The 25,550-nt window shown below is 41.1% G+C and overlaps 1 pseudogene across 1 annotated transcript; it reads left to right on the top strand.

Moving 5' to 3' along the window:
- Positions 1-21,624: 21,624 nt before the first annotated feature.
- Positions 21,625-23,290, top strand: LOC128561898 (keratin, type I cytoskeletal 18-like; annotated as a pseudogene). Its single transcript, XR_008373356.1, has 2 exons — positions 21,625-22,628; positions 22,899-23,290. The product of XR_008373356.1 is annotated as a keratin, type I cytoskeletal 18-like (transcript).
- The last annotated feature ends 2,260 nt before the right edge of the window (positions 23,291-25,550 follow it).

Here is a 25,550-nt window from a genome sequence, read left to right as displayed (position 1 = left end):
AGGCTGACAGTTTGCCCAAGATAAGATCTGTTTCCTGCCATAGGGTGAGCAGATAGGGACAGTGAGAGATGAATTTCATTGTAGCAGTCAGCGTAGGCTAAGTTATGCTGTGGTAACAAATGACCTCAAAATCTCATGTCTTACAAGAAGAAAGGTTTACTTTCCATTTATATTATATATCCATTGTGGGTTGGCACATTGTCTTCACTCCGGGACCTAAGGTAATGGGGCAACCTCTCTGGGGAACATTAAATCTATAGCAGAGGCAAATGAGGCACGGCAAAGCACAAGCTTCTATCCCCACCTCATCAACAAAGCAGGCCACACAGCTGCTCCTAATGTCAACAGAGGGAATGGGAAATCCTCCCCCAGGGAGCAGTGCACTATGGAGGGGCAGCACACATTTTAAGCAACAGTACAATCCCCCACATTCATTTTGATGGAGAACTGTCATGATGGTCCCAACTGCCTTAGAAGAAGTGTCATCATCTAGGGCAGCACCTGTGGCTCAGTCAGTAAGGTGCCGGCCCCATATACCGAGGGTGGTGGGTTCAAACCCGGCCCCAGCCGAACTGCAACAAAAAAAAATAGCCGGGCGTTGAGGCGCGTGCCTGTAGTCCCAGCTACTCGGGAGGCTGAGGCAGGAGAATCACTTAAGCCCAGGAGTTGGAGGTTGCTGTGAGCTGTGTGAGGCCACGGCACTCTACCTGAGGGCCATAAAGTGAGACTCTATCTCTACAAAAAAAAAAGAAGAAGTGTCATCTATGGGTTCCAAGTCTCGAGACCCTTTACGAGCTTTTGCCAGGGCAGCTGACTCCTTTTCATTTCTCACCCGTGCCTGCCATGTTGAGCTCCTCTGACATTGACAGATGGCACTGACATTGAGCTCCTCTGACATTGACAGATGGCACTGGTTTCCTAGAGACTCCCTAAGGCGTTGGTCCTGGTCTTTATAATTCCCGGACTGTATGATCCCTATACCTAAAGAGACAGATCTCGACCCCTGCCTCGTCCCTGGAGCAGGGTGGTTAGAGAACCTTCTCCCTGGAAGCCCCACCCACAGTTGTGTTAGTGAAGGACTTTGTAGTCTGAGTCACTTCTTTTCACAGCCTGTCAGAGAAAAATATTAGATCACTGTGAAGGAATACATGTTGACCCATCTGTCCATTCCAATAAATCACTGACCTTCCTTTTATTTTTTATTTCTTTGTTATTTGCCCTAGCAGAAGGATGTTCCAAACAGTAGTCTGTGTGATAAATCTTTACCCGTTTAATAGTGTAAGCGTTGTTGTACTTGATGTCTTATGCTACGATTGTTTCTGTATTGACATGTATAGGACATAAGAAGATAACACTGTCCGTGACGACATGAGCCATACATGAAATAAAGATGATTTAGTTAATAACTAAACTAATTCTAATAGAATTACGTTAATATGCAGAAAATGCCTGTGCAGGAAGTTCTTCTAAATGTGGTCACTCAAATTCTAGTTGAAGGCCATTTCAAATATGGTTAATCATCTAACAGTTTCAAACACACTGTTTGGGGGCTACAAGCACACACACAACTCATACATATCCACACACACACGCCAAGAGAGAATATCAATCATTTATTACTCATATAAATCAGGGAGACAAAGAACCAACTTAAAAAGTATCTCCCGTGGTGATAAGAAATATCATGTAATAACTGTATCATTGTAGTTGAGTTTTAAAACTCAAATTAAAACCACTGATAATCCTTGATTCAAAAAATATTTACTGAGCCAAGCACTATTCCAGGCGTACACGGTGCAACATAGGAGAAAGCAGATAAAAATCCCAGGCCTTGTGGAAATTATGTTCTAAGGGGAGGGAAAAGACAATAAATGAAATACAGGGTATATCTTCATTAGGGGTCCCTTGACCCACTCTTTCTCCACCCTGATCCGTGTCCTGCAAAGCCTGTCTGTCAGGACTGCACCGAAAGTTCACTCGCTTTCCCATCTCCACTTGGATTTAGCCAATGGGAGGCACTTGTGAGAGAGCCAAGGGCACAAGGAGAAAGAAGTTGCATTTATTCGTCAAGGGAGGGCTGCATCCTGCTCCCAAGGTAGCGCTGTCCATGTCGCTATCCTCTGTAGGAGATCCCACCCAGTAACTGCCTTTCTACTTTGTCCCTAAAGTCCTGGGGGTGGCAATGGCACGCACACCCCCCATCACTTCCACTGATGCCAGGCCCAATGCTCCACTAGCTGTTGGTGATTTCCCAAACAATGCCTACACTTTTGTTAATAGTTCTTTTATTACGCTCTCCTCACATCACCCAGTTCAAGAATACTGTTTCCTGCTATAACCCTGACCGATACCCAAAATAAAGAAGTAAATGATATAGTAAATTAAATATCGGGAAGTTGAGTTGAGAAAAATAAAGCAGAGAAAGTAGATGGGGAATGTTACTGGGTCCGACCAGGCATGTGCTTTATAAATAGGATGGTTGGGGAAGGCTTCTTTAGTAAATGCGTGGAATGCTACAGATTTGCACATCGCCCAGAACTTTCCTTCAGAGGAAATCTTACCAGGACCTAAAAATATAAAACCTAGAAGAGAGAACATCATTGGAGCAGAGGCAGGAGGAGGGGTGAAGACCCTCCAAGCCCCCACGAATGCATCCACCACCCCACCCCTGCCTCCTCTGCACCTAGGGCTCTGAGACCCCCAGGACCAAGGGAGACACAAACTCTTCAGCTCTTACTCCTCTCCAAGTTTTATATCATATCATTTTAGAGGAACAAAACTATTCATCTCATCCTCAGGGAATAGCTTGTGTAGAAACACGATTAAATGTGTGTCCTCATCCGTCACCCATGGCTGAAAATAGAAGCGGCATTTCCGGTATTGTCTTTTCATCTTTATTTGTGAAACTGATACTAAGGATCTTGTCCCTATTTTTCTCTGTGTCTTTTATACATGTATAAAGACCAATATGATAAATTATCTCAGATTTCAGAGCCAGGAAAAACTTTGTCTCTATTGATGAATTGTGGCTTTTTCTTCTTCTTCTGGGCAATGAAAGGAATGTATTTCAACATGTTTGCCTCTTCCCATGGACTTCCCATGCTGACTTTTCTTAAGGATGTTTCCTTAGCATAATTTTCTTCTCTACTTTGTCTTTTGTGATGTTTGTTTTGTATGTTTTTTTTTGTATTCATGATTGTCTCATAGCAGTAGTAAAGCTATAAATACATATTATAATGCCATCTAATAAAAATATTTTCTTTTTATTTTGGTTGACTGCTTTTCCTGGTTATATCTACAACATCAAAATATTCTCTTAAAACATGAAAATTTTAGCAAGTTGATCATTTCTCATCTCTATACTAAAATAAGCAATTTGACTAACTCTAAAAAGAAATTTGATTAACTCTTCTTTCTCACCCAATATTAAAGAAAAAAAAAACCAATATGAGCATTCTGAGCCACATGGACTGGCCCATGCCTATGGATTTGCACATTTGCGGGGAGCTGAGATGCGAGGATAGCGTTAGCCCAGAGTTCAAGGCTGTAGTGAAAGATGATTGCACCTGTGGATAGCTACTTCACTCCAGCTTGGGCAACATAGCAAGACCCCTTCTCTAAAAAAATAAATAAGTAAAAGAGAAAAAAAGAGTCTAGATAATTTATAATTGCCAGGGTCTGTGCATAATACTAAAGGTTCACAGGTGAACGTGGTACAGACCCTGTCCTAAAGGAATTTACTGTTTAGAATTAAAGAGTTATTTTATTCTTTCAGATATCTCATTCATAACCAGTATTAGTCTGTAGTTGAAAACTACTTTGTGAAAGAATACATTTTTGAAAGCAAAATTAGTTTTATCCCTTAGTTCTGTTTTCTCATGCCAACAGATACAGAGATAAAAGAAATAACATTCTAAACATTCGGCAACTGTAACTTGCCACAAACAAATGTAAGATTGCTTTTAAAATGCTTTCTGCAGTAAGTGTTCATGGAGGCCAGCCAAGGCTTCTGCTGAGCCACTAGGGTCACAGTGCTTTTGCACTTGATCCATTCTACTCCCTTCAACATTAAATCCTTTTAATATATTGAAAATAATGTTGGCTTAGAAAGTCTGAAATGTGTCCACCTAGCAGGTTAATCCACTTTTTCCTATCAATCATAATTTCTAGAAAGTTTTGTAGCTTTCTAAGTTTATGCCATTGACTGTGCTAAAGCTATCCGCCAAGGCATTTTAAAAGCTCCAGGTTGCAGATATCACCAGCCCCAATGAATCTCCAACTTCTAAACCATTCATTCATATTCATTTGACAAATATCCACTAAGTACCTGCAATGTACCAGGCTTGATACTAGGTTCTGGGATGTAAAACGGTAAAGAAGAAGATGTTCTCTGCCCTCATGGAATTGAGTCGAACAGATAATAAAAACAATGAAGAAGTAAACCTCACTATGATGAATGTAAGCTTAAAGAGTGCAGAACCCACAGCCCCCAAGATATGTCACTCTGGTATCTTGACTATTTGGAGCCAAACGCACTCAAAAATGGCAGACATGAGAAGGACATTCTAAGTCCAGGATCTTTTCCTTAAAAACAGGAGGTGATCTATAAGAAAATTATGAAATCCTCAGAAAGGAAATAGCAGAGGATTTTAACAAATGGAAGAACACACCATGCTCATGGATGGGTAGAATCAACATTGTTAAAATGTCTATACTTCCCAAAGCAATCTACCTATTCAATGCCATTCCTATCAAAATACCAACATCGTACTTTCAAGATCTAGAAAAAATGATTCTGCATTTTGTATGGAACCAGAAAAAAACCCGTATAGCTAAGGCAGTTCTTAGTAATAAAAATAAAGCTGGGGGGCATCAGCATACCAGATTTTAGTCTGTACTACAAAGCCATAGTGGTCAAGACAGCATGATACTGGCACAAAAATAGAGACATAGACACTTGGAATCGAATTGAAAACCAAGAAATGAAACTAACATCTTACAACCCCCTAATCTTTGATAAACCAAACAAGAACATACCTTGGGGGAAAGACTCCCTATTCAATAAATGGTGTTGGGAGAACTGGATATCCACATGTAAAAGACTGAAACTGGACCCACACCTTTCCCCACTCACAAAAATTGATTCAAGATGGATAAAGGACTTAAATTTAAGGCATGAAACAATAAAAATCCTCCAAGAAAGCATAGGAAAAACACTGGAAGATATTGGCCTGGGGAAAGACTTCATGAAGAAGACTGCCATGGCAATTGCAACAACAACAAAAATAAACAAATGGGACTTCATTAAACTGAAAAGCGTCTGTACAGCCAAGGAGACAACAACCAAAGCAAAGAGACAACCTACACAATGGGAAAGGATATTTGCATATTTTGAATCAGACAAAAGCTTGATAACTAGGATCTATAGAGAACTCAAATTAATCCACATGAAAAAAGCCAACAATCCCATATATCAATGGGCAAGAGACATGAATAGAACCTTCTCTAAAGAAGACAGACGAATGGCTAACAAACATATGAAAAAATGTTCATCATCCCTATCTATTAGAGAAATGCAAATCAAAACAACCCTGAGATACCATCTAACCCCAGTAAGAATGGCCCACATCACAAAATCTCAAAACTGCAGATGCTGGCATGGATGTGAAGAGAAGGGAACACTTTTACACTGCTGGTGGGACTGCAAACTAGTACAACCTTTCTGGAAGAAAGTATGGAGAACCCTCAAAGCACTCAAGCTAGACCTCCCATTTGATCCTGCAATCCCATTACTGGGCATCTACCCGGAAGGAAAAAAATCCTTTTATCATAAGGACACTTGTACTAGACTGTTTTTTGCAGCTCAATTTACAATTGCCAAAATGTGGAAACAGCCTAAATGCCCACCAACTCAGGAATGGATTAACAAACTGTGGTATATGTACACCATGGAATACTATTCAGCTATTAAAAAAAATGGAGACTTGACATCCTTCGTATTAACCTGGATGGAAGTGGAAGACATTATTCTTAGTAAAGCATCACAAGAATGGAGAAGCATGAATCCTATGTACTCAATTTTGATATGAGGACAATTAATGACAATTAAGGTCATTGGGGGGGAAGAAAAGCAGAGAGAGGGAAGGAGGGAGAGGGTGGGGCCTTGGTGTGTGTCACACCTTCTGGGGGCAAGACAGGATTGCAAGAGGGACTTTACCTAACAAATGCAACCAGTGTAACCTGGCGTATTGTACCCTCAATGAATCCCCAAACAATTAAAAAAAAAAAAAAAAGGAGGTGAAATTTCCACATGGGATCTGTTAGGTAATTGCCCCAGAAAAGCCCCTTCCCCAGAAAGCCCCTTCCTGCTTTCCACAAACCAAGACTAAAGTTACAGCTCCTTTCCAAGCACAAGGAGTTGCCTACTAGACCTCTCCTTATTTCCCAGTCACAAAACTTACCTCATCTGCCTATCCCAATTACCCACTGAAAATTTCAAACTTATGGCCTGCCCCTAACAACTCTTCCCGCCAGAGCAGTAACTCCTTATTGGCTATTCTACTGTCTGTCACCATTCTGAGACTTCCCTTGACTGAATCTATTATAAACGTGCGCTTTTCTTTTGGTCTCTCTCTCTTTTCTCTCCTCCTTGGTGCTGCCATGCAGCATCCCTTGCCAATAAAGGCCCTTTGTACAAGCCTTGGTGGCTGTGAGATCTCTGCCGATCAAGTGCCACCTTTCAGGATCTGCCTTCTCTAAACAAGTAGTAAAAAGATATTCTTACCAACAAAGACAGGAAACTGAGAGGAAAAGAATCCCGTATGTACAGACCTTGCCAAAATAGTGGTCTTCCTTTAGGTTCTCTGCGTTTTTTATTTTTGGAAAGAGTCTCACTTTGTCACCCGTGGTAGACTGCCGTGGCGTCACAGCTCACAGCAACCTCATACTCTTGGGCTTAAGTGATTCTCTTGCCTTAGCCTTCCAAGTAGCTGGGACTACAGGCACCCACACAACACCCTGCTATTTTTAGAGACAAGGTCTTTCTCTGTCTCAGGCTGGTCTCCCACCTGTGAGTTCAGGCAATCCACCCGCCTTGGCCTCCCAGAGTGCTGGGATTACAGGCGTGAGCCACCACACTCAGCCCTAGACTGAAGTTTTAAAGGTAAATAAATCAACACTCGGAATGGCCAAAGTGGAAAGAGCATAGAGCAGAGTGAGAAGAGAAAGGTGGAAAATACAGATATGAGCTGGCTCGGTCTCACCAAGCAAGGTGAAAATTTTGTACTCCATATTATGGGCAGTGGGAAACTGTTGAAGCATTTCAAGTAGATGAAGGATTAGATCTGGATTTCTAAAAGGTCCCTCTCAGTATAGAAAGATGCCCTTGCAGCTCAGGTACTCTACTTGGATGTAGAGAGAAGGGAACACTTTTACATTGCTGGGGGTACTGCAAACTAATGCAGCCTCTTTGGAAAGAAGTATAGAGAATCCTCAAAGAATTCAAATTAGATCTCCCATATGACCCTGTAATTCTATTACTAGGCATCTACCTATCCAGAAGAAAAAAAATTATTTTATAATAAGGACACTTGCACTACACTGTTTATTGCAGCTCAATTTATAATCCTCAAAATGTGGAAACAGCCTAACTGCCCACCAATCCAGGAATGGATGAACAAGATGTGGTCTATGTACACCAGAGAATACTCTTCAGCCATTAAAAGGATGGGGACTTACATCTTTTGTATTAACCTGGATGGAGGTGGAACACATACTTCTTAGTAAAGCATCACAAGAATGGAGAAGCAAGAATCCAATGTACTCAATTCTAATATGAAGGCAGTAGATGATCTAATACATACCACGTAAGAGAAAAACTCAAATCAATTCAAGGTGGGGTCGGAGAGAGAGGGAGCAGGGAGAGGGGAGGAAGGAAGGGGATGGGGTGCTCCCAGGTAAGGGATACAGTGTTACAGTGTATGACACACCTCCTGGGAGCAGGACACAATTATAAGAGGGACTTTACCTAACAAATGCAAACAGTGTAGCCTAATTCTTTGTACCCTCAATTAACTTCAAACAATAATAAAATATTTTAAAAAGTGCTAAAAATGTTTTTAAAAAGAAAATTATTGAAGAATAACATTTTTATACTTTTCTAATTTCTTTATTCCACAATGGGTGAGTATACGATATTTTTATATAATAATAAATATAATTTCTAACTGGTTTATAATGCAATCTATAACACAAATTAAAGAGATTTCGAATGAAAAAAAGTGGTATCTTTACCCTCATAATCTTCTCGCCCTGCACTCTTTAGTCCCTTTCCTACTTTCTCTGTAATGTTACATCCATAAGACATCTTTGTCAAAATCCCGTGACCCTCCTGCAACCTTGACCTTCCATGGCTATATCGTCACATCCTGTCTTCCAGACAAGGACCTCATTCACTTGCCCACGTTCTTTTTTCTTTGTCCCTTGTAGCCTATCCGTGATAAACATGACGTATTTTCACTTACAACCCCATATATATGTAACTCATGCCCATAGTTTCTCCTCTTTTCGGTGATGACTCAGGAACCATCATCCTACGAGCACCTTTACATGCTTTTGCCTGAGGAAATCCAGAGCCCTGCCAGACCCTGAGAACACCCAGAAAATGCTCACATTCTTGGTTGTTTTCTCATACCAAACTGCTGCATCTCAAAAGTTTCCTAATCACGTCCAGTGGTCTTATCATTGTTTTGACATGCTACCCTCGCAGCCTGCAGGCCCGTACCAGACCCAGAACTCCCAAACACAGGCGAGACTTAGGGACGTGGGAGAATTTCAGTGAGGAACAGGTGAACCTGAATGTGGGCATCTGCTTCCCTTCTTCTCCCTCCATCAGCCATCACCCTGAGGGCGTGTGGCCTCCAGCCATCTGCTTGATTCTGGAACCAGGGCAGTCAAATGAGAAGTTGGCTCCTGCCCCACACCTCCCCCTGTGTCTGGAACCCACATGTCCTATAACAGTCTGCAAGAGTCTCTAACCTATTCAAAAAGACAATAGCTATTTACATTACTAGAAGAAGGAGGTTCACCCTTCTCTGTTCCAAACTGTCCCTTACAGACTAGCCTCTAGAATTTACTTAACTTTGCAAACCAAAAGGCCCACTAAAAAAATATTTTTCCAAGCAGAGAGAGGGAAGGAGGGAGAGGAGTGGGGCCTTGGTGTGTGCCACACCTTCTGGGGCAAGACATTGCAAGAGGGACTTTACCTAACAAATGTAATCAGTATAACCTGGCTTATTGTACCCTCAATGAATCCCCAATAATAAAAAATATATATATTTTTCCAAACTAAAAGCAATCTTTCTTTGAAAAACAATTCTGTTACCTCCCCCTAGAACACCAGACATGAAGGAAGTTTTTTGAATAACATTTTTTATTCACTCTGTACGTGTGCAAATACATTGAATGGGGGGAAATTATAGTATATACTCCCGCAGAATGTTTCTTGAATTTTCCAACCTAATTACTCCTAACATGTGAGAACTCCAGGAGGAACCAGACAAGTTATTGCAAAGTAGCGTATGGCAAGTACACTATTTCTTTGGCATCTTATATTTTATCTTCTAAAATTCACACACAGTTTTGCCCTTCAATGCATAATATGTCCATTTGTTTGTATGTTACAGTGGAAAGAAATGTATTAAAAACTGACCATAGTGCTACAAGTGGGAACCACAAAATTCTATCATATAAAATTACATTATTGGAAAATTATTGTAATAACCAGGGCAAACCTCTAGAATCGGGAGTTCTAGAGTCATTTGGAAGCTTCAGATCCAATCACCAAATCAAGTAACACACATATTGGCATCATTGAGGCCAACACTGACATCCTAATACTTTCTGAGAACACTATAGTATCTGATTTATACCAAAAAGTGCAATGAGGAGTGAGTATAATCAAGCCCCCCTGGGATGCAGAACTTTGGCATTTTTCATAGTTCATTCACTATCTAGACAGTTTGATCCACCATGTGATGGACACATGTTTCAACTTCTTGCCTCAAGAAAACTAGAGTTGACTATATATAATGAAATCTTGTTGTCAGTTTCAAAGTGGAAACTATAAATGTTTTCTTCACCCATGGTCTTCAAGAAAACAGGGCCTAAAGCAATGATTAAAATGCTAATATTCTATAGGAGCACCCATCTATTCACAAATAGTAAACTATGGTATATGCAGACCATGAAATACTATTCAGTCATAAAGAAAGATGGAAATGTTACATCTATTTTATTTACCTGGATGAATTTGGAGAACACGCTCCCAAGTAAACTATAAGAATGGAAAACCAGGCATCCAATGTACTCAATACTGATATGAAACAAGTAGATAAACAACTATACGCCCACATGAGAGAAAAACATTTCAAGTGGGGGAGGGGCATTGGTACATTCTCATCTAATGGGCACAATCTAAGGGTATTTAGCACACTTCCTGGGTGATGGGCTCAACTACAACTTGGACTTCACCTAACAAATGCAAACAATGTAATCTAATCATTCGTATCCTCGTATTAATCTGAAATTAAAAAGATATTTACCACCTGTTCCTGAGCTGGGTCACTCCCTCTTTTTAGCCATATGCTTAAAAGGGAAATTGTCATTTTTCTTAAAAATCCCCCCCAGTCACCACCCGTGATTGGTCCAGGGATGTTCTTCTGACAGAAACAAGATTCCTAAGCCTTTTGGCTCTGAACACAGTGTATTGGTTTGGGGCGGGGTATATGACCTCTTCTGAGGTCATTCAAACTTTTCCTTAGACTCTAGGTTTTATTTGTTTATTAACTCAGGAGTAGAGTGAGAGAGAGAGAGTTTTGGTCTCTCCGAGTGGCGCAATGGGGAGGAGAGAGGAGAAAAGCTGCCAGCATCTGTTTCCCGCCATGTCGTGAAAGGCAGGGTAGGAGGATGAGAGTGACACGCGAAGGAAGGCAGGGAGCAGAAGGGCAGGTCACAGCCAGCTGGGGCTCCGGTTTCCCCGCCTGCAGCCCAAGTCTCTGAGCCATAGAGATTGGCGTGCAGTAACAATTCAGTAAACGGTGAGTGCTATCGCTGAGTCGCTCGACCATATGTTACGGCACCCAAGTCTTGACTCCTAGTATAAAAAAGGATGTTTCGTATTTTTTCATTTTTCTATATCAAATTATTACAAATGTATAAATGTCTAAGGATACATTGTTGGATATTTCATGTACCATCTTTTTAAAGAGAAATAAAATTATACGGGAACAGGAATAGCTTGAAAAATCTGGTACGTATAGGTGGCATAAGGCAGTAGTTCTGTAAAAAGACCCATAATTGGACTCCTCCTCCATAAATGAAAACAATTCTGAACTGAAAAAAGAGGTAAACTATAGTTCCTAAGATCTACATTAAAATTGTGGTTATACACATACCCTAAGGTGCCAGAACAAATACGTTATCTGATTATTCCTGCGGAGAATTCCATACACAAAACTATAGAGAGAAAAAATATATATCTATATCTACATACAGACATGTCACATTAAAGCACAAGTGCTCTCAAGCTTTAACCAGTTCCCATAGCTCGGCGGCCAAGACTGTCCTTCCACCCAGGGATTGGGCTAATCAAAAGCGTGAAAGAGGCAAAATTTGTCTTCACGGCTTTCCTCAAGAGCACTAGATACATACATCTCCCAAATCTAACTGCGAACGCATTTCTTAGGACACTCCCCTGGCAAAATAAATGGCTCCCTGCTCTGGGCTCCTGTAACATCGTGCTGTTTGTTGACTCTTCCATGCTGGACCGGATCTCTAGCTTCCCTGGCTCACACGCCAGCTTCTCAAGGGCAGAGATTGTTTTGAGAAACAATGAGTGCTAACCAAATTGTTCTCTCCACAAAAGAACTGAATTGAAGAAATAAGTTAAAATTCAATAGGTAAAAAATTACATTAAGATAAGCTCCCTGAATTTCTGTTCCCTGAAGACAAAAGCAGCGGCTGTTTTTGACTTTGTCCCTTAGTGGGAAATACATTTTACTTTGCAACCCAGTGCACATGGACATGGATATATAAAATAGAAAGAGGTTTCACAAAATCGTATTTATTCTTAAAGTATGTGACAAGTTCTGATATCTCTTCTAGTCTGTTTCTCCTTTTTCTATATTAAATAAAGATAGCTGTGATCCACTAAATGAATTCTGTGACCCCTACTGAACCCTAACCTATACTGGAGTAGAGTGGACCCCTAATCCGATACAACTGCTGTCCTTAAGAAAGGGGGAAATTTGGACAAGGGAGAGAAATACATGGAAAATACTATGTGACCATGAAGACAGCCATCCACCAGTCAAGGAGAAAGGGCCCTCAGAAGGAACAAACCCTGCCCACACCTTGATTTCAGACCTCTAGTCCCCAGAACTGTTGAACTCATCCAGTTTACGGTGGTTCGTTATGGTGCCCCTAGAAAACTCATAAACCACCCTGGGGAAAGGCGAGTGTATTCTACGTGTGGGAAGATGGATAGCACACGGTGAACTGTAGCACTCGCGGAAGATCAAGGCAGACTGCTAGTTGACCTACTTCCATGGTAAGTCATATCTTCGCTTTTTAACTGGACCAAACTACATTACCTTCTCTCCGGTACAGCTAGGTGTGGCCAGATCCGTACAGTCTGGCCAGTGAATGCTAATCAGACTTATTAGGAGGCACCTTCTAGAAGCTGGGAGATGTCTTTTCTCCTTTTTACGGCATCCCTTCCTCCATAGATGCCAGAGTGCATTTGACTATACTTAAACCACAGCGACTTTGGAAGTGGAAGCTATGAAGAGTGAAGACCCAGAATAGAAGGAGCCTGAGAAACTAAAAGCTTCACAGAGATTTGTCATATCAACAGTACTGGACTGCCCACATCTGGACTTCAACATGAGAAAAAAATGGTTTTGTTTATACCATTGTTGGGGGTGTGGGGGATTTACTATTGCTGGCTGTTGAATATAATCATAATGGCATGTATTTTATGCCTGTATTTTTAGAGACTCCAGATCTTGCCAGTGTGTAATTGTATGTGTATTTTTCCAAACAGAATCAATACATTTCTTCAGGCCACCACAGTGGTTCCCAAAGTGTGGTTCCTGAACTAGCAGCATCAGTGTCACAGGGAACTTAGTAATGCATAGTCTCAGGCCCCATTCCCTTTACTCTTAATTTTTTTATTGACACATGATACTTTGGGGTGCATGTGATATTTTGTTATATGCATAGAATGTATAATGACTGAGTCAGGGTACTCGAGGTGTTCATGACTTTGAGGATTTATCATTTCTATGTATTGGGTGCAACTGAAGTTCTCTATTCTAACTGCTTAGAAATGTGTGAGACCTTGCGGTTAAACACTGCTCAGCTGTTGAACATTAGAACGCATTCTTTTTGTCTTGCTGTGTGTTGATATCCATTCGCTTTCTTTCCCTTCTTCATCCCTCCCCACCCATCCTTCCCAGGCTCTAGAATCATATGCATCATTCCACTCTCTGCCTTGAGATCAACTTTTGTTTTTAGCTCCCACAGGAGAACATTTATTTTCTTTCTGTACCAATTTATGTCACTTAACATAGATTTCCTTTAGTTGTATGCATGTTTCTGAAAATGACATGATTTTACTTTATTTTATGGCTGAATAGTATTCCATCATATACGTATACTACATTTACTTTAACCACTGTCTGTGGGTGGACATTTAGGTTGATTCCGTATCTTTGCAACCTTGAATAATGTTGTGATAAATGTGTGAGCACATTTCCTCTGATGTAGTAATTCCTTTCCCTGTGGTTAGGTACCCAGTAGTGAGATCACTAGATCATAAGTACTATGGTTTAACAAGCCCACCAGGTGAGCCTGATGCATACTGAAGTTTGATAGCTGCCATAGTTTGAGTGCCTCCGCTCCAAAATTCAGGTATTGAAACTGAATGCCAATGTGATGGGATTAAGAGTTGGGTAGGCCATGAGGGCTCCTCCGTCATGAATGGTATTAAGACACTTATAAAAGACACTCGGCAGAGTGTTTGGGTCTCTTCTCCTTTTACAGTCTGCCACATGAGGACACAGTTTCTCCCCCCTCCAAAGGGTCCAGAGCAGGGGTCCTCAAACTGCAGCCCGCGGGCCACATGAGGCAGTGTGATTGTATTTGTTCCCATTTTGTTTTTTTACTTCAAAAGAAGATATGTGCAGTGTGCATAGGAATTGGTTCATAGTTGTTGTTTTTTTAAATTATAGACCCGCCCTCCAACGGTCTGAGGGACAGTGAATTGGCCCCCTGTTTAAAAAGTTTGAGGACGCCTGGTCCAGAGGATGCAGCAACAGTGGCCATCTTGGAAGCGGAAAGCCACCCTCACGGGACAACCAAACTTTGTCCAAGTCTTGACATTGGACTTCTCAGCCTCCAGACCATGACAAGCTAAGTTTCTGTTCTTGGTGAGTTGCTCAGTTTTAGGCATTTTGTTAGAGCAGCACAAACAGACTGAGACAGCACTACCTGAGAGCAGATGATAATAATGACGACCACAGATCTGGGTTTCCAATCGCAGTGCAGATTCTGGAAGACTTTTCTTACATTATCTTATTTGGTCCTCACAACAATCCCTTTTATCAAAGGGAAAACTAAGACTGAGAGAAGTTAAATAGGTTGTCAAGGTCACACAGCTTACAAGTGGTGGATCCAGGAAACCACATCTGCGTGATACCAGGTCCACTCTCTGGTCCCTTTGCCAACTCACTTCTGAGGGTCAGCAGTGATATTACCATGAATAATGTCAGTAGATTTTGAAGATGGATGCCAGATTGCCCTGCCTTTGGAAGGAAGCCACAAATACTTTTTCAAAAATCTTGATTTTAAAGGAGAAATAAAATGAAAACTAGGGAGTAAGAACTTGCTTATGTTCTTGTTTTTAAGAGGGGAACACTCAAAGGTAAAAGAAAAGAAAGTTTTAAGATATAAGAATGTGTGAACCAAGTGTATGGTGCCCCATGATCATACTAATGTACACAGCTATGATTTAATAAAAATAAATAAAAAAAAAGATATAAGAATGTGTTAGAGATTCCAAAAGATCAAATGTGGACAAAATCAGGAGGGTAAATGAGGAATGAAATAATAGTGATTAGAGTATGAATGCTCTGATGAAACGGGGATATTGATCCAGGAAAAGGTAGAGACTTAGGCAAAAATACAACAGTGAACTTACTATGTTAAGAGGACTTTAACATAGAACAGGAAAAATCTTATTTTTATAGTTCCAGAGAGTAGACCAAGGGATGGAAATTTCAGGGGATAGATTTCAACCTTAAAATGAGAAAGAATAGTCTAATGATTTAAGCTATTTGAAAACACAATGGCTAGCCTTTTGAGATGGTGATTTTCCTTTTACTGAAAGCACTTAGGGAAAAGCTATTTGACATCTGTGATGTGAGTTGTAGTATAATTGATTCATGTGAACTGACTGAGGGGTTTTAGTGATGCTGAAATTCTATGCTATGTCCCTGCACTGCCCGTCCCTGTGGTAAACGGCTGAAGTACAGCACTGTGAATGCCAAGGAAGATGTTCTTTGTGTAGTTTACATCTTGAAGCCTTCCTGCTATAATTCACAAGTAACAAAGGTAGAAAATAGATGATGGCTTACATTCTTGGCATTATCAAAACAATGGATGTATTTGAAGTAATTCAAGTCATCATTCAGATTTACAATCAGAGATGCTAAATTCTCACACTTTTATAAACCTCCAGTCACTTATTTTCCGAGATGATTTTTGATAATGTAAGCGAGTGTCTGTATTTTCCTGCCATTCTAAATCAGCATCCCCTCGTGATCTATTTTCAGTATTACTGCCATTAGTAGATTTTGTCCAGAGCATTCTGGACATCACATGAATTAACAGTAGTATTTCTCTCCCATCTCTTAGATGTCATTAGTTGCAAAGCAGAGCAAACCATACTTTGATGAATTTATGGAAAAAAACCCATAAAACCCAGCATGTATCTCAACAGATCCCAAATAGACCCTGCAGAGGCTTTGTCTGTTCTTTGCTCTCATACTCCTAACACAGCAGCACCTTAAAATTTCTTGGTCTCTCCACTGTGAACTACAAGACTGTTGAAAATGGGAGCCAAGACTAAAGCCCTCTGACCTCTGAGAAGATCACAGCTCATCAAAGTAAAGGTTTGCTCTTTTGCTTAATGTTTAAAAGGGCAGTTAAAAGCCTCTGAGTGAGTGCTGGAGAGTGACGCCATCTGCGGCACCTGTCATGGAGAATAGCTGGTTCAGAGACCAGACCGCAATCAAGGGTTGGGTGACATGTACAGAATTGATATTTCCTCTTGGGTGCAAATTCACTGCTGTGGCAAGTATCTTATGACACTTGATTGAAACTTAGATTCTGGAAAGTTTTAAGTGACCAGAACCCTCTATCTCTTAGGGTAAACTAAAGAAATAGGGCATTGATCCTTTGTTCTCCACTTATGAATTTGGAAAGAAGATTTCTAAGGTTACACTTGGTTTTTAAATTGAATTTCAATAGGTGGAATTGCTTTGACCAGAATGTTCTTCCCTTTACGTACCTTTTTAAGATGTAATTGATTATGGTGATTAATAATTATATATGCATATGCATTTATGTGTATATATGTATGAATATATTTAAAATTTTGGATGTGTGCATCTGAAGCCTCAGTTTGAAAGTAGCAATTCCACTTGATTTACATTGTGACAAAATGGTTGCGTGCACATATATTGAAGTCCGATAATTAAGTTGAACTTAATTATGGTGAACTTGTCACTGTGCACTTACCCTGTCAGCACTGTACAAACAACTCCATAAGGTTTTGTAACCTTGGTATATCAGTGTCTCACAGCTATGTTCGTATTGATATGTGGTGGTATCTTGCCGAGTGGCATTCATTATTTTTGTTGCGAGTTTTTGTGTGTCATTGTGAGAACGTCAGAGCTTGAATTAAAGCAGAAAAGAAACATTAAATTTTTAATTGAACTTGGCAAGAGTGAGAGTGAAATCAGGGATATGTTGGTCCAAGTTTATGGGTGATAATTCTATGAAGGAAACAGCAGTGTACAAGTGGATTAAATGTTTTTCTAAGAGGAGAGAAAGTGTCACTGATGAAGAGAGGTCAGGACAGCTAGTAAAATGAGCAGAACTGGCAGGCGTGGTGACTCATGCTTGTAATCTTAGCACTCTTTGAGGCTGAGGCAGATGGATTGCTTGAAATCAGGAGTGTGAGACCAGCCTGAACAAAAGCAAGGCCTCATCTCTACTAAAAAAAAAAAGAAATAGAAAAATTAGCCAGGTGTTCATGACAACACACCAGCTCACACCACACCGTGAGAGGATTTTTAGCTAGTAAACAAATAACTGTGTTGGGAAACCCTCCCTGTTCACTTTTTTCTTTACTCAAAGGTAAAGGAAATATTGAAAGGAAAACATTTTGATGACATCAAACAGGACATCAGGGGTAACACAGCAACAGCTCTGATGGCCATTCCAGAAAAGAGCTCCAAAATTGCATTCAAGGGTGGACTCGTGCTGGCATTGGTGCGTACCATCCCAAGGGGAGGACTTTGAGGGTCTCCATAGTGACATTCAGCAATGAGGTATGAGCTCTTATTTTTAAAGATGAGTTCATGAACTTACTTGTCACACCTCTACTTTCACATCAGGAGAAAGTGAAAAAAGTGTGTAAACCAAGTACAGCCCATTACTTTGAAATATTTTAAAGGGAAACAATGTTTTTATATGGTAGTATTACGCTGCCAATGTTTGTGTTCTTCTCACAGACTTGAAGGTCAATAAAGGAAGAATTTATGATTCTATGGTGGTTCTTGAAAATAATTTGCCAGTGGCATAAACAGCAATGTGTTTCTCCTACACTTACTTCTCTCACCTTTTAGAATAATACTCTACGCATCTTTTAAATGTATTCCTACAGCAATCACGACACATAGCATTTTAATTAAATTAAAAATTGTGATAGTCATGTTTCCTCAAAAAAAATTTAAAAAATTAGTTTGAAAACTAAGTCTAAAATACGTACAAGAAAACTTCTTTGTGACTCAATTCCTGGGTGTTGAGCCAATCAGTGAGTTTATCTGTATTTCTTTTTTTTTTTTTTTTGCAGTTTTTGCCCGGGGCTGGGTTTGGACCCGCCACCTCCGGCATAAGCGGCCAGCGCCCTGCTCCTTTGAGCACAGGCCCTGCCCAGTTTATCTGTATTTCTGTGGCTTCTGAGGGAAGGGAGGAGGAGGAGAAATGTCCTCATGGTGCCTTCGGAAGTGGGGCTTTCACAGCGACCAGCAGGGGGCGGCGTGGAGCTGAGAATCAGGAGATTGGGCAGTTCCTTGATTGCCATCAGGGGTGTCCTTCCCTTTTTCTGCCCCACATTGAAAGAATAAGAGTTTCTGGGGACACACTGTAAATACACCAACACTAAGGAAACCTGATGAGCAACAGAAAGGTCTGGCGTGCTTTTCGTGATACCCAACGCCACAGATAAGCACAAATAAGTCCTCACAAAACCAGCATGCACCTGCAGGCCGTGCTTGGGCACCCTGACTGAGCCTCAGTTTCTTCATCATAGCTACTCTAGGATTTAGAAATTATCATTACTATTGTTCTAGTTGCTTTTAGGATTTCTTCTTGTTGTTGTAACTCTGACCCACTTGCAGGGCTGGAAGGGCTCTGTGTAAGACATGGGTTGGGAGCACAGGGCAGACCATCAAGGATCTATCTGTTTGAGGGAAGATGGAAACGTCTGGACTCTGCATCCTAAGGCACAGTGGCGTGGCCCAAGCACGGCGAGAGGACGGAAAGAGGGAGGGACTTGGAGGATAGTGGGGGTTGTGGTGGCCAACCAGCCCTCTAGCTTTCCCCTTCATCCAATGCAGGATGGCTAGGGGTGTATGTCATGGGATCCCTTCTTGGGGCAGGTCATATGTAGATAAATATCAGTCTGTTAATTTGTAACAAGACATGCTGTCTGAGGGATCAGAGAACTCATATCTCTGTGATTATAATCGAGCATTTATTCTCTTAGGGCAGACTAACACAAAGAACAAACAATAATCAGAAGGTTGCTGGGTGACAACTCTTGAATAGCATCTGGTATGATACATTTCTCTGCCTCAAATATGATCTTATTGGCAAGACTAGGACTTTTTTTTTTTATAAGAATTAGAATTTATTTATTTTTAATCTAGAGATGACAAAGAAGACTGCTTTGGGATCTGAACATACTGATATTCCTCCTGTTCAGGCTTAATAAAATTGGGGAGGATAATGTCTTTCCAGAGACTTTACAAATGTTTTCTTTCATCTCTTAAAACACAGAAAGAAACAAAACAAAAACATCACCCGTTCATTGAAGGTCTGTGAGTAGGATCCTTTTTGAAACAAGAAGGAAAGAAAGAGTGAGGTTAATTTTTTAACTAAACTCCAAAATTCTCTGAGTAACAGAATGGAACAAAGGTGTACCAGGTAAGATTTAAATTTAAAGATTTTAAGATTTAAAATAAAATTTAATTTTAAATTTAAATTAAGTTTAAATGAAAGGACAATGTTTCAGATAGTGACAACTGTTGAACATTTAAATTCAATGTGTGGCTCTCCTGCTCAGTTTTTCTTCAGTATTATTATTATTATTATTTTTTTTTTTTTTGAGACAGAGTCTCACTTTGTCACCCTCAGTAGAGTGCCATGGTATCATCCACTCACAGCAAACTCAAACTCTTGGGCTCAAGTGAGCCTCTTCCCTCAGCCTCCTGAATAGCTAGCTGGGACAACAGGGGTCCATCACAATGCCTGGCTATTTTTTAGAGTCAGGCTCTCCCCCTTGCTGAGGCTGGTCTCAAACTCCTGAACTCAAGCAATCCCCCCACCCACCTTGGTCTCCCAGGGTGCTAAGATTACAGGCATGAGCCACCACCCCTGGCATCTTCGGTATTTTTTTTTTAAAGAGCCTCAGTATCCAGTATTATAGTCTAATTTAGGCTAAATAGCAGATTAAATTTCTTAAGACTAGAGCTTTTGAAGTCTGAGCTAAAGCCCCCCTCCTCTCCTAGCGTGACAGAAACACTGCCCACCAGTACTGTTTTCCAACATTATTTTTAACCATGAGCTTGGGAAAATAGCAGTCATGAATCTTAAAATAAATCAAATAAAGGATCCCTGATTTCTCTTTTGTGTTCAGGATCACAGTATTTGTGGTTCTGTGGAATCAGAAGTGTGGTTTGATGGTACAGACTTTTTGGCCCTGGGAGCCAGATTGCCCGGATTTGGATTCAGACCCTCGCCCTATCAGTTTAGTAATCTCTGTGACCCCACCTTCTTCATCTAAGGTGGGGAGAATAATAGTTTCTACTTTCCATAGTTGTCATGTGATTAAATGAGTGAATATGCATAATACATTTGATACAGTACTTGCCACAGAGTAAGCAGTTAAATTTTAGCTATTTTAAGAATATGCTTGCCTGTTACCTTTGCAATTTTTTTTGGTATGGTCTTAACAAACCTAACATAAGTAATGACTTCTCATATTCCTTAACAATGTGGTGTTATAACCTAGTCAAGATTTTAATACGCCAATTTCTTGGCAGTATGATTACTATTTTTGTAATAAATCACAACGCTAAAATAAAACATTTTAAAATAAGTATGTATGCTGTGGGCACAAAGAAAATAAATATCTATTCCTGGTTGCAGTCTTTTTCAACTAGAGTCATATCCTTCAAAGGGAGACAATCTGTTGATCGCTTCCAGAACTATGCCCTGAAATAAATGAGACCAGAAAAAGGAGTCTTAGGGACATGTTTTGCATGCATTAGCAGGGTCCAGAGTTTGTTTTATACATAAGTACATCATGGTATGTTTTTACTATCTTATTGTAGGGTGAGAGTAATTAAGAAAATATGTAGTTCTGAAGTATTGGGTAAAAATTACAAAATAAAAATAGAGGACAATTTTAAACCACATGGATGGAATTCATCAAGCAATTCTAAAGTAGATGCCATGGTATTTGCTTCTTTTACAGTTGTTTTTGAATCATTGAATTCATGTAAAATATATTATCTCAAGCATTTTTTAAAAACTTATCTTTTGGGGGCTTAAGACAATAAGCAGCAAGCTAAAAACGTAGTTAAAGGTGTAAATCATTGGTATAAATAGTAAAAAGGATTTATTAGAGAATATAATAGCTAATATAACACTTAATCTTGAGTAAAAGAATAATTTGTGAAGGACTTTATGACTTTTAAAGAAATTTATAAGCACGTGGTAGCTTCATTGTTTTTTTTATTTATTTTTTGCAGACAGTCTCAAGCTGTTGCCCTGAGTAGAGTGCCATGGCCTTATAGCTCACAGTAGCCTCCAACTCTTGGGCTCAAGAGATCCTCTTGCCTCAGTTTTTCTATTTTTAGTAGAGATGAGGTCTTGCTTTTTTGTTCAGGCTTGTTCTCGAACCTGTGACCTCAAGCTATCCACCACCTTGGGCTCCCCAGAGTGCTAGGATTATGAGCCACCGCGTCCGACCCACATGGTAGATTTAGATCAATGCTTTTGGTACTTTCAGAATATAAAATAAGCCCAGCTCGCCCGAGTTTTGTTCTCTCCTCTTCAGACATCATGTCCTTCACTACTCATTCCACCACTTTCTCCAGCAATTACCGGTCCCTGGGCTCAGTCCAGGCGCCCAGCTACAGTGTCCGGCCTGCCAGCAGTGCAGCCAGCATCTATGCAGGTGCCGGGGTCTCGGGCTCCAGATCTCCGTATCCAGCTCCACCAGCTTCTGTGGTGGCTGGGGGTCCTGGAGCCTGGCCATGGGGATGGCTGGGGGTCTAGCAGGAATAGGGGGCATCCAGACCGAGAAGGAGACCATGCAAGAACTGAACGACCGCCTGGCCTCCTACCTGGACAGAGTGAGGAACCTGGAGACGATAATCGGAGTCTGGAGAGCAAAATCTGGGAACACTTGGAGAAGAAGGGGCCCCAGGTCAGAGACTGGGTGCATTACTTCAAGACCATCGAGGACCTGAGGGCTCAGATGTTTGCAAATTCTGTGGACAATGCCCGCATCATTCTGCAGATTGACAGTGCCCGTCTTGCTGCTGATGGCTTTAGAGTCAAGTATGAGACAGAACTGGCCATGTGCCAATCTGTGGAGAGCGGCATCCATGGGCTCCGCAAGGTCATTGATGACACCAATATCACTCGACTGCAGCTGGAGTCAGAGATCGAGGCTCTCAAGGAGGAGCCGCTCTTCATGAAGAAGAACCACGAGGAAGAAGTAAAAGTCCTACTAGCCCAGATTGCCAGCTCTGGGTTGACTGTGGAGGGAGATGCTCCCAAATCCCAGGACCTGAGCAAGATCATGGCAGACATGCGGGCCCAGTATGACGAGCTGGCTGGGAAGAACCAAGAAGAGCTGGCCAAGACCTGGTCCCACCAGATTGAGGAGAGCACCTCAGAGGTCACCTCACGGTTTGCTGAGGTCAGAGCTGCTAAGACAATGCTCACAGAGCTGACGCGTTCTCGAACTGGACTCCATGAGAAATCAGGTGAGTACCCTCACATCACCTGCCCCAGCTTCTATGGACCCTAGGCCTTTGTTAGGTGGCCTCAGTCCCAACCCTGTCTCAGCCCAAATCCCAGCCCTTCCATCATGAATTCCTTTAGCTGGGTATAAGTTGTTTCCCACCACACCTACCCTTACCCTAGTATTTGGCACGTAGGAGGTGTTCAAAAAATGTCTCACAGTCAAAGAGGGACAGTGGGGGCAGTCCTGGGACTCTGGACTCACCCCTTCCCTCTCTCTTGTGTCCCAATAGAAGTCAAGGTTGGAGGACAGCCTGAGGGAGGTGGAGGCCCGCTACGCCTTGCAGATGGAGCAACTCAGTGGGGTCCTGCTGCATTTGGAGTCAGAGCTGGCACAGACCCGGGCAGAGGGGCAGCGCCAGGCCCAGGAGTATGAGGCATTGCTGAACATCAAGGTCAAGCTAGAGGCTGAAATCGCCACCTACCGCCGCCTGCTGGAAGACGGGGAGGACTTCAACCTTGGTGATGCCCTGGACAGCAGCAACTCCATGCAAACCATCCAAAAGACCACCACCCGCAGGATAGTGGACGGCAAAGTGGTGTCTGAGACCAACGACACCAAAGTTCTGAGACACTGAGGCAGTACAGCAGCATGCCCTTATGCCAATAAAGAGTTCAGAGGTCACTGGAAAACAAATTATATATATTTTTTATTTTATATATATAAAAAATAAATAAAATATTAAAATATTTTTATATTTTTAATATTAAAATATATTTATATAAAATATTTTTTATATAAATAAAAAATAGGATGAATTCTTGAAATTTGGAATATAAAAAACATGATGTGTGTTGTGAAATTATGCTTTTAATTATACGCTCTTTAATTATATCCACTACTTTCTAATTTGAAAAATCCCTGCCTCCCACATCCATCTGTTTCTATCAACTTCTCACTGTTATTTGTTTTTCTGAATTGCAATGAATTAACAATACTAAAAATGTTAGGGACATGTCAACAGACATTGCTATTAAAACAAAAATCAATATTTATTTTCCAGTGAGGGCGTCTGTGTAGTGGTATGTAAGAACTGGTATAAGAAAAAAAGGAATTGGTATAAGAACTTGCTCCCCACTGCTGCAGTGAATGAGAATGAGCTACAGTCTTACACAGAGATGCCCACAGAGCTCCTGAAGCAGGATCAGGGGTGACAGTACTTTTACTGGGTCTCTAGGTACCATAGTTTGGCTCTCAGCTTAGTAGGTTTAGAGATTCAATTTGATCCATGTATTGAGATAATCAGCCTCTTGGGGATTCACATTAACAATGTCATCCCAGATTAATGCATAAATCAGAATCTCAATTAAGTTGCACTAAAAAAAAATATGTTCCTGTTCCTGTTAGCATAATATCTAAGCTTCATGTAACCAGGGACTGGTCTAATTTTCCTCCCCACAGTGCTTTGCAACTGTGCAATGGGTATTAACTAATTTTTTAAAAAAGGAGAAAAAAAAAAAGACCTAGAAAGGTATATAGTTCTGAGTGAAATGCTGTCCAGATTATAACATCTTAGTATTCCATTCTACCTCCTTAGAGAACATACTTGTGATAATTAATATTCATTTCAGATTCCATAATTTTTCTCTTAAGAAAAAGAATTGAATTCTTCTCGGCTCTCTGATTATCAGCCTTTCTGATTCCCTGTATAGCTTAGTCTTACTTCAGAGATCTATAACTAATGAAGTTTTAACCTTTAGCTAAGGTTTTCCAGCCCTACGTCTCAGAGGCTCAATCCTGGTCATCTTGTTCAAACTTCCTGAGTCTCCCTAGGAACATATGATGCCTCTGTTCTTTGTGGTAATCTCTTCCAAATTCACCTGTATATTTCATATGTAAAAAGCCTCTGAAAAAGGAGCTAACTCTCCATTATAGTGGATAATCTACACAACACTTCTTTTCCTCTCAAAATTAAGAGCAATTCCAACTGCTGGCTACTACTCCAGCAATGGGAAAAACAAAAAAACCCAAACAACAAAAAAACAGTGGCAGTAAGATGAGTAAAATGGTACAGTAGGCAGCTTGAAACCTCTCCTCCACCCACCCACAAACACACTGATTCAACAACAATTCTTGGACAAACTTCCTTTGTGAGAAATCAGAAACTAATTAAACTCTGCTATGGCCCAGCAGAGTGTGAAACTTACTTCCAGAAACTAGTAGGGAGATTCAAGACACCATCTTGCTGAAGATACTGTCCCTGGAACAGCTTCGCACAATCAGGAAGAGATCCCCCAGTTCTCGACTTCATCCAGAGAAGGGAAGTTGGTGCATAGCATCCTATCTGTTCTGAAGGGGCTCCAGGGAGGAATGGCTTCCAGTCTGCCAGTCTTGGACATCTGACAGGTCTGGTGCAGTCTAGCCACCCAGAGGAAACTGGAAGCAGCAGCATGGGCTGGTAGATGGTGGTCTTTTCCCCTGCTCAGCACAGAGGAGATGAAAGTAGATGAAAATCTCAGCTCTAAGTCCCTGGGAGAGAAAGAGTTGATCTATGTGTCTAGTACCCCAATTGCTCCAGGGCTTCCCAAAGAACTAGTATCTGTCCCACCAGTCCTAGAACTCTAATGGGTCCAAGACAAACCAGTCTCTTGGGGGAGGGCTTGGGCTGGGAGATGTCATACCTTCCCTCCACCCCTGGCTCAGCACAGAGCAAAGAGACAAAAGCCACAGCTACCTGCTTCTCCTCTGGGAAGGAAAGATTTGTTAGAGACTCCCAGAATCTCTGACCAGGCTGATTAGCGGGGGTCTTTTCCTGTACAATGTCAGTCAGTGGAGACTGAGAGAGGTGCCTACCATGTCTAATGCGCAGACACAAGACATCGATTCAAGGTAAGTGAAGCATTAGGAAATATGTTCCAAAAAAGGAACAAAATAAACCTTTATA

Source organism: Nycticebus coucang, chromosome 12, assembly GCF_027406575.1.
Source record: "Nycticebus coucang isolate mNycCou1 chromosome 12, mNycCou1.pri, whole genome shotgun sequence".
Taxonomy (NCBI): domain Eukaryota; kingdom Metazoa; phylum Chordata; class Mammalia; order Primates; family Lorisidae; genus Nycticebus; species Nycticebus coucang.
The sequence above is the reverse complement of the archived record's forward strand: the minus strand, read 5'-3'. Positions and strand labels throughout refer to the sequence as shown.